This window comes from Bos taurus, chromosome 1 (assembly GCF_002263795.3).
Source record: "Bos taurus isolate L1 Dominette 01449 registration number 42190680 breed Hereford chromosome 1, ARS-UCD2.0, whole genome shotgun sequence".
Classification (NCBI taxonomy): domain Eukaryota; kingdom Metazoa; phylum Chordata; class Mammalia; order Artiodactyla; family Bovidae; genus Bos; species Bos taurus.
Window position 1 is genome coordinate 152,463,659 of NC_037328.1, and position 11,332 is coordinate 152,474,990.

The window sequence follows — 11,332 nt, forward strand, 5'->3', positions numbered from 1 at the left end:
GAGGGCTTCTTTCGAAGGCTGCCAGTGGGGACGAGTGGGAGGGCTGAGGTGAGGAGGCCTCTGGGCAGATGGGCCGGCAGCTGCTCTCCAGACTGCGGTCTGGCTGGGAGGCATGCAGTGTACAATGAGCAGGTGTTGGCAGGGCTCCCCCGTTCTTGCTTTTGCACCGCTGTTTGTGCCTGAGTCCCAAGCTGGCTCATTTTTTATACGCAACCAGAAGGAAGTCACGGGATTGCCTTCTGTGGTGTGCCGTTTCCAGATGAATCTGTTATTGGGGGGAAGCGTCTGTACACCATGGATGTGTGATAAGTCATCCTACAATCAGTGCGTTAGTATGGAGTCGTCCACTTCTGTCACCTGAATGATTATGTCCTGAGAAATATCTGTCGGCTTCGATTCAGCCGTATTGAGAACGTGAAGACTGACCTTTCTCCCGCCGGTGACCTCTCCCTCCTTGGCTAGTGGAGGGAAGCAGTCTGGACCCAGGAAGAAGCTAGGTGATTGGTGGCAGGGGCTTTGAGTTGAGCCTCACGAAGTCATCTGTGTCCCCCACTCGGTGGTCCCAGTAAGCTGGAGTCGGGGCCAGGCAGCCTGCTCACGCCACTCCACCAGCTGCGCTCAGGGTCACTCCAGCACCTGTGCTGGGTCCTCTGCCCATCACGCGGCTTCATGGAGTTCATGGCAGGTAGGAACTTACTTAGAATGAATTGATTGTTTTTAATTTCTTGGTAATGACAGCTCAGGGAAGCTGAAGGTCGTGGTTATGTATGTTAGTTACTCACTCATGTCCAACTCTTTGCGACCCCATGGACCGTAACCCTCCAGGCTCCTCTGTCCATAGGATTCTCCAGCAAGAATACTAGAGTGGGTTGCCATTGCCTTCTCCAGGGGATCTTCCTGAGTGAGGGATCGAGCTGGGTCTCCTGCACTTCAGGTGGATGCCTTCCCGTCTGAGCTGCCAGGGAAGCCTGAAGGTGATGGTTGGGAGACGTGAATTGTTTCTGGACGTGGGAATTGTTTCACCGCTCTTCACTTGCTCAGGCTGGGGTGGGCACCAGGAACTTGGACTAAAGATAGATCTATTTAAGCCTCTCTCCCTCCTTTCCTCTCCTCAGAGGCTTGATGCGCATGGCCAGCCCGGGGTCTGGGCCTGTGTGAGGTCTGTGGGTGCCTCGGCAGTGCCTGCCGGTGGCCTGCCTTGGGGGGTGGGCTCTGCACGCAGCCCCCGCCCCATCCCCGCATGCTGGCCCTGCAGGCCTGTCACAGCTGCTGGCCCAGCCCTGGTTCTGTTCTCCGCACAAGTCTGTGCTGGTTGCCTCTGCATGCCCTCCAGCTTTGCCCGGCAGAGTAAGGAATCCTTTCTTTTTGGAAATGAAGCCTCCAGCCTCACAGACTCCCCCTCACGAGTGCCCACCTGCCAGCCAAGCTGGACCTGTTCTTCCTGCCTCTGTGCCTTGTCAGCCACCTGCCCCGGCCCCGCTCACGGGGCTCTGTGGGTGCCACCAGCCCACACGGACCTTCCCCTTGCTCAGGCGCTGGTCGGCGTGGGCCCTGAGCAGGCCCTGTGGTTTTCCTCTTGCCTGGAGCTCGCAGGAGCAGACTGGAGAGGCTTGCGGCCTGGTGTGAAGAGGGCACAGAACCGCGGGGACGCTCCCGGCCTCCAGGGACAGCTGGAGACTGTCCGACCAAAGCGTTAAAATGGCCTTTCCCTTGTTCTGTGTACCATCTGCCACTGGGTGCAGTGAAGCATCTGAGGAGCCGTGGCAAGCAAGCTGCCGTACGGGCGTGGTTCAGGGAAACGTAACAGACTAGAGATGTGTCGTGACGCCACTTATTAACTCTTTTATTTCTGTAGCAGAATCATTTTTTAAAAGTGTGGTTTTTAATGTGTATGTGTTTCAGTGGTGGGAAAACTTGAAAATTCCAAGATCCTTATTACTTCCCTATTTGAGAGGCTGGTTAAGTAGGGTGTGTGTGGAGGGGTGTGTGCATGTGAAGTATTTATTACACTATTCTGAAAGAGTAATTGTCTCTCATGTGGATATGCATTAGGTGCAGCCACAGCGTATGTTTCCATTTGGTGAGGAAGGTAGGATCCATAAAACTCAGGCCTTAACCAGTAGGTTGGACGAGAAGACCAATTGAAATGTCATGAAATGTCTTTGTTGCTCCTGTTATTTCTGTCTTGAATTCATTGTCTCGTTCTTTAATGATTATTAAAATCTTGTGCCTGAAAGTTTTATTTTGCTTAATTATGAAGTAGACATGCATGTTTATATTTATGCAAAATATTTGCTGTAAAGTTTTTTTCTTTTGGTTTACTCTTTTTAAAAAAAATAAGTAAAAAATGAAGGTCAGCAATATACATTTCTCGAGTTTTCTTTTTTTTTTTTTTTTTTACTACATCTAGGAGTCAGTGAAAAATGTAGGGTTCTTTTAAGAATCCTTTGTGCTTAAGGCTAATTATCTAAATTGATTCCCTTTTTAATTTGGTGTTTCTGATCGTTAGCATTTACACTTCTGTTTTAAGAGGCCTGAAAATCAGAACCAAAGGATGACTGTAGCAACGCTCGTGGAGTCTGAGGCTGTACTGGGTCTGAGAACCCTGGGGGCATTAAACTGACTCCCTGGACGTGTCTCCTAGTCGTTTTAGTTCACCTGGACCGCCATACTACAACAGAGGGCCAATGTACACCCCCGACCCCCGGTCGACACAGTCTGGAAGCGACCCCGCTGCTGCCTCACGCTCCACACCTGGGGTGCAGCAGCACCCACTCCTGTCTGGTGCTCTTGGTGCCCCTCCCAGGCTGGAAGTGACCACGTTCCTTTTGAATTCGCTGGTGTCTTTGACCTGTTGGGTGCTCAGTAGATTTGGGCTGAACACTCAGAGAACAAGGCTAGGAATCCTCTGCCACGTACCCTGCAAGTGTCTCCCATGCCTTCAGCTAGACACGAGAGACAGCCCGGACTCTCGGGAGCGGCGGTGCATGTCCGTCCCCTAAGGGAGTCTGATCCTCAGTGAACTGTTGCTGTTACAGCAGTAGGTAACAGACCATCCCAAAGCTGGATGCTTAAGATAGTAAATATTCATTTTGCAATTTAGACCGGATCTGGCTGGGCAGTTCTGGTCTTGACCCCTTCCTGTGCCTGGGGTCTGACAGATCTGTCTGGGGTGACAGCCCACACAGCACGGGTCGCTCAAGTCAACTCCATGTTCTGTCCTCCAGTGGCCGGGCCTGGGCACATGGCCATGGCAGGGGCAGGGGTGCTGGACGCCATGACTGCTGACACCTCATTGGCCAAAGGAGGTCACTGGGCCAAGTTCAGGATCGAGGGCGGGGTGGGCAGAGACACTAAAGCCACCCACGGGAGGAAGGGCAAACTTCACTGGACCTCGGGAGCTGTGGCAATTATTGGGCGATTACTGCAGTCATTCACCACCACCCCAGTGGACGGCGTGTCTCCAGCTGTGCTAGGAACCTTGGGCCACAGGATCGCTAAGGCTGCTCCGGGCTCTGGCTTTTCTCCTGGCCAGATGGGTGGATGGAAGGCCAGAGGAGCTAAGACAGATCTGAACTGATCCCTGCAGAGGGCGCCAAGCCCAGGCCATGGGCTCTCATAGGGCCCCATCTGTTCACTGCGTGTGGTTTGCTAACCTACCCTTTCCAACCCAGTGTGCCACTCTGGTTACCTATTGCTAAGTAACAAATTGACCCAAAACTTCCGTGGCTTAAAAAGATCACCGTTTCATACGATGGAATCTTTTAGAACTAGAACAGAGCTGGGCTGGGCAATTCTGCTTCCTGTGGCTTCAACTGATGTCAATTGGCAGATGGACAGGCCTGCCTTCTCTCCTGTGTCTGTCCCATGGTGGGGTTGGCTGGAAGCAGGCTCGTTTGGGGCCACACCTGGCCTCTCTAGCAAGGCCGGCTCAGGGAGTGTGTCGTCCTAACGTTGGCTGCTTCCTGTAGGACACGTGTTCTGAGAAGCTGTGTGGCCTTTTATGACCTGGCCCCGAAGTCACACCACCACATTCTATCAGAGCTGTCAAAGGCTCACCGAGATTCAAGAGGAAGGGACACAGACCTGTCCCCCTTCAATGAATGAAAGAGCCACCCACTCAGGGTCCCCAGCTGGCTCCCCTGCGTTTGTGGCCTTGTCTGCTTTGGGCTCCAAAATCACTGCAGATGGTGACTGCAGCCATGAAATGAAAAGATGCTTATTCCTTGGAAGGAAAGTTATGACCAACCTAGACAGCATATTATGGAGAAGGAAATGGCAACCCACTCCAGTACTCTTGCCTGGAGAATTCTGTGGACAAAGGAGCCTGGTGGGCTGCTGTCCATGGGGTTGCACAGAGTCGGACACGACTGAAGCAATTTAGCATGCATGCATGCATTGGAGAAGGAAATGGCAACCCACTCTTGCCTGGAGAATCCCAGGGACAAAGGAGCCTGTGGGCTGCCGTCTATGGGGTTGTGCAGAGTCAGACATGACTGAAGCAACTTAGCAGCAGACAGCATATTAAAAAGAAGAGACATTACCAACAAAGGTCCGTCTCATCAAGGCTATGGATTTTCCAGTAGTCATGTAGGGGTGTGAGAGTTGGACTAGAAAGCTGAGTGCCGAAGAATTGATGCTTTTGAACCGTGGTGTTGGAGAAGACTCTTGCGAGTCCCTTGGACTGCAAGGAGATCCAACCAGTCCATCCTAAAGGAGATCAGTCCTGAATATTCATTGGAAAGACTGATGCTGAAGCTGAAACTCCAATACTTTGACCACCTGATGCAAAGAGCTGACTCATCTGAAAAGACCCTGATGCTGGCAAAGATAGAGGTCTGGAGAAGAATGGGATGACAGCAGGTGAGATGATTAGATGGCATCACCAACTCAATGGGCATGAGTTTGAGTAAACTCCAGGAGTTGGTGATGGACAGGGAGGCCTGGTGTGCTGCAGTCCGTGGGGTCACAAAGAGTCAGACACAACTGAGCAACTGAACTGAACTGAACTTCTGTGGTGGTTCTTAGGTGAGACATCTACCCAGAGCAGGCTCCTAGGTCCCCCGTCCAGCAGCATCAGCATCCCTGTGACCTTGTTAGAGACCCGAATTCTCACACCCCAGACCTGCTGGGTCAGAATGACCAGCCCTTCAGCTCATTCTGATGAACCCTAAATCTTGAGAACCACTGCCCCAGGACATAACTCCCTTGATGAGCCTCAGTGATGACCGGTGACCACAATGACTGCCGGAACTTCCCATCTAGGTGTTGGATGAAGGTGACTAGGGGTGGGGCACCCGCGGAATGTGGTATGTACTGTTTATAGGTTGGAACATCGAAAACAAAATTCATCATTGCCCTTGAATTGTCTGGGGGCAGAATTTAACTGTAATGTGGGCTCTTTTCCCTTTCTGTGAAGGGACTGGGGCAGGTGGGGAAGAGAGGCAGGGGAGTTGGCTGGTTTGATAAGGTTGTTTCTTAGAGGCTTGTCTAAAAGTCAGCTGCCTGGAGCTGAAAGGAGTTCAGGTGGGCCCTCAGAGAGAAAGCCCCTTTGATAGAGGCAGTGTGCATCCTTTCCCTCTGTTTCTCGGGGGGTTGGTGTTGGATGAAGTGATGGGTGTGTATGTGTGCTTAATTGTTCAGTCTTGTCTGACTCTTTGCAACCCCGTGGACTGTAGCCCGCCAGGCTCCTCTGTCCATGGGATCCTCCAGGCAAGAATACTGGAGTGGGTTGCCATGCCCTCCCTCCTCCAGGGGATCTTCGCAACCCAGGGATCGAACCCAGGTCTTGCACACTGCAGGCAGATTCTTTGCTGTCTGAGCCACCAGGGAGGCCCAACTCATCACTCCTTCACTCCTGCTGCTCCCCTCCCCCCAGCCAGGATGGTTACAAATGGAGATGCACGTGGGGGACCAGCCCACACCCTGGAGCCTCTGCGTCTGTGGTGGTAACTGGGCTGCTCCAGGGTAACAGTCTCCTTGGTGAGTCGCCAAGGTCCTCGAGCTGTGCACTCATTTATCACACAAAAGGGAGATCTGGGTTTCCTTGAAACTTTAAATCTGTCTGGGGTGGATAACCCAAGTAAAGCAGTCACTGGGGTTGGCTCGTTAATTGTAAGGGAATGTGGAGAGTTAAGCAGTTTGCCCCATGTGTGCCCTGCACACTGCTCTCAGGGTAATGGATGACAGGCGTGTCTGCCCCAAGATGTGCAGGAATTTCATCCTGCCATCTTCCTAAGCCCTGGCTCTTCTGTCCTCGTTACCAAGTTTCCTGCAGAGACTGCTTACCAATTTGTTACTCAAACAACTTTGCCTGGGGTCAGACCCCATCCCCACACTTCCTTAGTGATGATGGGAGCACCTGGGCTGGCCTAGGGAATCCCAGCCAGGGGTGGATCCTTGGGGATCAGTTTAACAGAGCTTGGGCCCCCCGTTACTGGTGAAAGAGTAAAAAGCCAGTTCAGACTGGGAGAGTGCAAGTCAGCCCCCGTGCCCCGTTCACAGACTGCAGGCCCAACAATTGATAACTATAGAGTTAGCAGGAAGCAATCTGTCCCCCAGTCACTGTGGCTCTGAAGGGTCATCATCACGCCTTCTTTTCAGTGACATCCCCAGCCTCGCCTTGTCACTTCTGCCACCCGCACAGAAATCACTGCGAAATTTTGAGACTAAAATCATGGGCTGTCAAAACTTTGCAGTCTGTAAGTCTGTCGTAAGTCAGGAAGCTTATTATACAGTGACGTAAGGCAGAAAGAGAAAGACCAATACTGTCTATTAATGCATATATATGGAATTTAGAAAGATGGTACTGATGATCCTACATGCAAGGCAGCAAAGGAGACACATGTAAAGAACAGACTTTTGGACTCTGTGGGAGAAGGCGAGGGTGGGATGATTCGAGAGAATAGTATTGAAACACGTACATTACCGTATGTGAGATAGATGACCGGGGCAAGTTTGATGCATGAAGCAGGGCACCCAACGCCGGTGCTCTGGAACAACCCAGAGGGATGGGGTGGGAAGGGAGGTGGGAGGGGGGTTCAGGATGGAGGGACACATGTATACCTGTGGCCGATTCATGCTGATGTACGGCAAAAACCATCACCATGTTGTAAAGGAATTATTCTCCAATTATACTAAATTAATTTTAAAATAAAATGAAAAAAAAAGGAATGTTCCATTCTCACCTGGAAGACCTGAGCCATGTGCACCCCTTCAACAGAGAAGCAGTTTCAGTTTCTACCCTAGATGCAGAACTTCTGGGGAACAACATCCCAAGTTTTTCATACCTTTATAGTTTTCCACCAATCTCTGAAATTCAGCACAATGCTGAATAAGGTACGATTATTCCCGGTACGTGGGCTTCCCAGGTAACTCAGTGGTAAAGAATCTGCCTAAAATTCAGTAGATGCAGGTTCAATACCTGAGTCAGGATGATTGCCTGGAGGGGGGACTGGCCCGCACCAGTGTTTTTGCTGGGAAATCCAACAGACAGAGGAGCCTGGTGGGCTACCGTCCCATGGGGTCACAGAGAGTTGAACACAAGTTAGCAACTAAACAACAATTCCCAGATGAGAATTGAGACTCAGATGAGAAAGCAGAGACTCAGAGACATTAGGCAAATTAAGTAGGATAGTTAAGAGTGAATTGGTGACAGAGCCAGGATTCAAATCCAGATTTGTGCCTCTAAGTCCTCTGGTTTTTTTCACAAGCTACACCACATCTTTCGTGACCGGCGTCACCCTCAGAGAGCCAGCCTCTCCAAGTAGACCCATCAGAACCAACCCGGAGGGAGACGGTCCTAAGATGGCGGAGGAGTAAGACAGGGAGACCACTTTCTCCCCCACAAATTCATCAAAAGAACATTTAAACTCTGAGTAAATTCCACAAAACAACTTCTGAATGCCGGCAGAGGACATCAGGCACCCAGAAAAGCAGCCCATTGTCTTCAAAAGGCAGTAGGAAAAAATATAAAAGACAAAAAAAGAGACAAAAGAGGTAGGGATGGAGCTCCATCCCGGGAAGGGAGTCTTAAAAAGAGAGAAGTTTCCAAACACCGGGAAACACTCTCACTGCCGAGTCTGTGGCAAGCCTTGGAAGCACAGAGGGCAACATAACAGGGAGGAAAAATAAATAAATAATTAAAACCCACAGATTACGAGCCCAACAGTAACTCCCCTAGTGGAGAAGCAGCGCAGACGCCTGCACCCGCCACTAGCAAGCGGGGGTTGGGCAGGGAGGCGCGGGCTGCATTGCTTAGAGAAAGGATCTGGCCTGAATGCCCCAAGGGCAATCTGAGGGAACTAACTTGGGCTAGCAAACCCGACTGTGGGATAGCTACCACACAAAAAGCCAGCCCTAACCTAAGACACTGCCTTGCCCGCGTGCAGAACAAAGGACTGAACAGAGATAGCTGGCAGCAGACCATCCCCCTCTGGTGACAGGCAGCCAGAGCCAGAAGGGGGCAATCGCAGCCCCAGAGAGACATTATCTACAAAACTGTAAAAAGGCTTCTTTGCTAACTAAGACTTCCTGGGGTTCTGGACAGTCAACATTCGCCTGAGAAGGTGCGCAGGTTGTACACCCAGAAAACCGAGCGTCAGGGACGAGGGGGGCGATAAGTCGCGGTGACCGCACTCACCAAACACCCCATCACCTGAGCTGCTCGGACCTGGGAAGGGCACAAAACGCTGGCCCAACTGAGTCTGCGCCTCTGAGGACTACCTGAGTGCCTGAACCTGAGCGGCTTAGACCTGGGAGGTACATACAGCCCAGGGCCGGCCTCGGACAGTTCCAGGCAGATGGGAGGGCACATGTTCCGTGAGGGGGGGCAGGCCCAGTGTGGTTGAGGCACTGCGAGCACACGCCAGTGTTATTTGTTTGCAGTGTCCCTCCCTCCCCACAGCAGGACTGAACAAGTGAGCCTAAAAAAGTGTCCACCACCGCCCCCTTGTGTCAGGGCAGAAATCAGACACTGAAGAGACCAGCAAACAGAAGAAGCTAAAACAGAGGGAACCTTCTTGGAAGTGACAGGTGCAATAGATTAAAACCCTGTAGTCAGTACCAACTACATAGGGAGGGGTCTATAGATCTTGAGAAATATAAGCCGGACCAAGGAACGATCCGAAAATGAACTGACCCCACACTGCCCACAACACCACCAGAGAAAGTCCTAGATATATTTTTTACCATTTTTATGATCATTCTTTTTTTTTTTTTTCATTAAAAAAAAATTTTTAAGTCCTCTATTACTCCTTTAATTTCCACTTTTATAACCTACTATTACTTTGCAAAAAAAAAAAAGACCCTATTTTTAAAAAGCAAACTTTATATATTTTTTTATATAATTTTTGTGACTTTTTTATTCTTCTCTTTTTTCTTCTTTTCTTTAATAGTGTATTTTTGAAATTCCAAACTCTACTCTAGAATTTTAATCTTTGCTTTTTGGTATTTGTTATCAATTTTGTACCTTTAAGAACCCAATCTTCAGTACCCATTTTTACTTGGGAGCGAGATTACTGGCTTGACTGCTCTCTCCCCCTTTGGACTCTCCTTTTTTTCCACCAGGTCACCTGTGTCTCCTCCCTACCCCCTCTCTTCTCTACCCAAATCTGTGAATTTCTGTGTGTTCCAGACGGTGGAGAACACTTAGGGAACTGATTACTGGCTGGATCTGTCTCTCTCCTTTTGGTTCCCCCCTTTTGTCCTCTTGGCCACCTCTGTCTCCTTCCTCCCTCTTCTCTTCTCTGTATAACTCCATGAACATCTCTGAGCAGTCCAGTTGTGGAGCACACATAAGGAAGTGATTACTGGCTAGCCTGTTCTCTCCTCTATTGATTTCACCTCATCTCATTCAGGTCACCTCTAACTCCCTCCTCCCTCTTCTCTTCTCCATGTAACTCTGTGAACCTCTCTGGGTGTCACTCACTGTGGAGAAACTTTTCATCTTTAACCTAGATGATTTACCAATGGTGCTGTATAGAAGGAGAAGTCTTGAGACTACTGTAAAAATAAGACTGAAAAGCAGAAGCAGGAGGCTTAACTCCAAACCCTGAGAACACGAGAGAACTCCTGACTCCAGGGAACATTAATTGACAGGAGCTCATCAAACGCCTCCATACCTACACTGAAACCAAGCACCACACAAGGGCCAACAAGTTCCAGAGCAAGACATACCAAGCAAATTCTCCAGAAACAAAGGAACACAGGCCTGAGCTCCAATATACAGGCTGCCCAAAGTTGCCCAAAGAAATCCAGCTCCACCTACCAGAACACCGACACAAGCTTCCCTAACCAAGAAACCTTGACAAGCCACCTGTACAACCCCACCCACAGCGAGGAAACTCCACAGTAAAGAGAACTCCACAGACTGCCAGAATACAGAAAGGACACCCCAAACACATCAATATAAACAAGATGAAGAGACAGAGGAATACCCAGCAGGTAAAGGAACAGGATAAATGCCCACCAAACCAAACAAAAGAGGGAGAGATAGGGAATCTACCTGATAAAGAATTCCGAATAATGATAGTGAAAATGATCCAAAATCTTGAAATCAAAATGGAATCACAGATAAATAGTCTGGAGACAAGGATCGAGAAGATGCAAGAAAGGTTTAACAAGGACCTAGAAGAAATAAAAAAGAGTCAATATATAATGAATAATGCACTAAATGAGATCAAAAACACTCTGGAGGCAACAAATAGTAGATTAACAGAGGCAGAAGATAGGATTAGTGAATTAGAAGATAGAATGGTAGAAATAAATGAATCAGAGAGGAAAAAAGAAAAACGAATTAAAAGAAATGAGGACAATCTCAGAGACCTCCAGGACAGTGTTAAATGCCCCAACATTCGAATCATAGGAGTCCCAGAAGAAAGAAGACAAAAAGAAAGACCATGAGAAAATACTTGAGGAGATAATCATTGAAAACGTCCCTAAAATGGGGAAGGAAATAATCACTCAAGTCCAAGAAACCCAGAGAGTCCCAAACAGGATAAACCCAAGGCGAAACACCCCAAGACACATATTAATCAAATTAACAAAGGTCAAACACAAAGAACAAATATTAAAAGCATCAAGGGAAAAACAACAAATAACACACAAGGGGATTCCCATGAGGATAACAGATGATCTTTCAATAGAAACTCTTTAAGCTAGGAGGGAATGGCAAGACATACTTAAAATGATGAAAGAAAATAACCTACAGCCCAGATTACTGTACCCAGCAAGGATCTCATTCAAATATGAAGGAGAAATCAAAAGCTTTACAGACAAGCAAAAGCTGAGAGAATTCAGCACCACCAAACCAGCTCTCCAACAAATGCTAAAG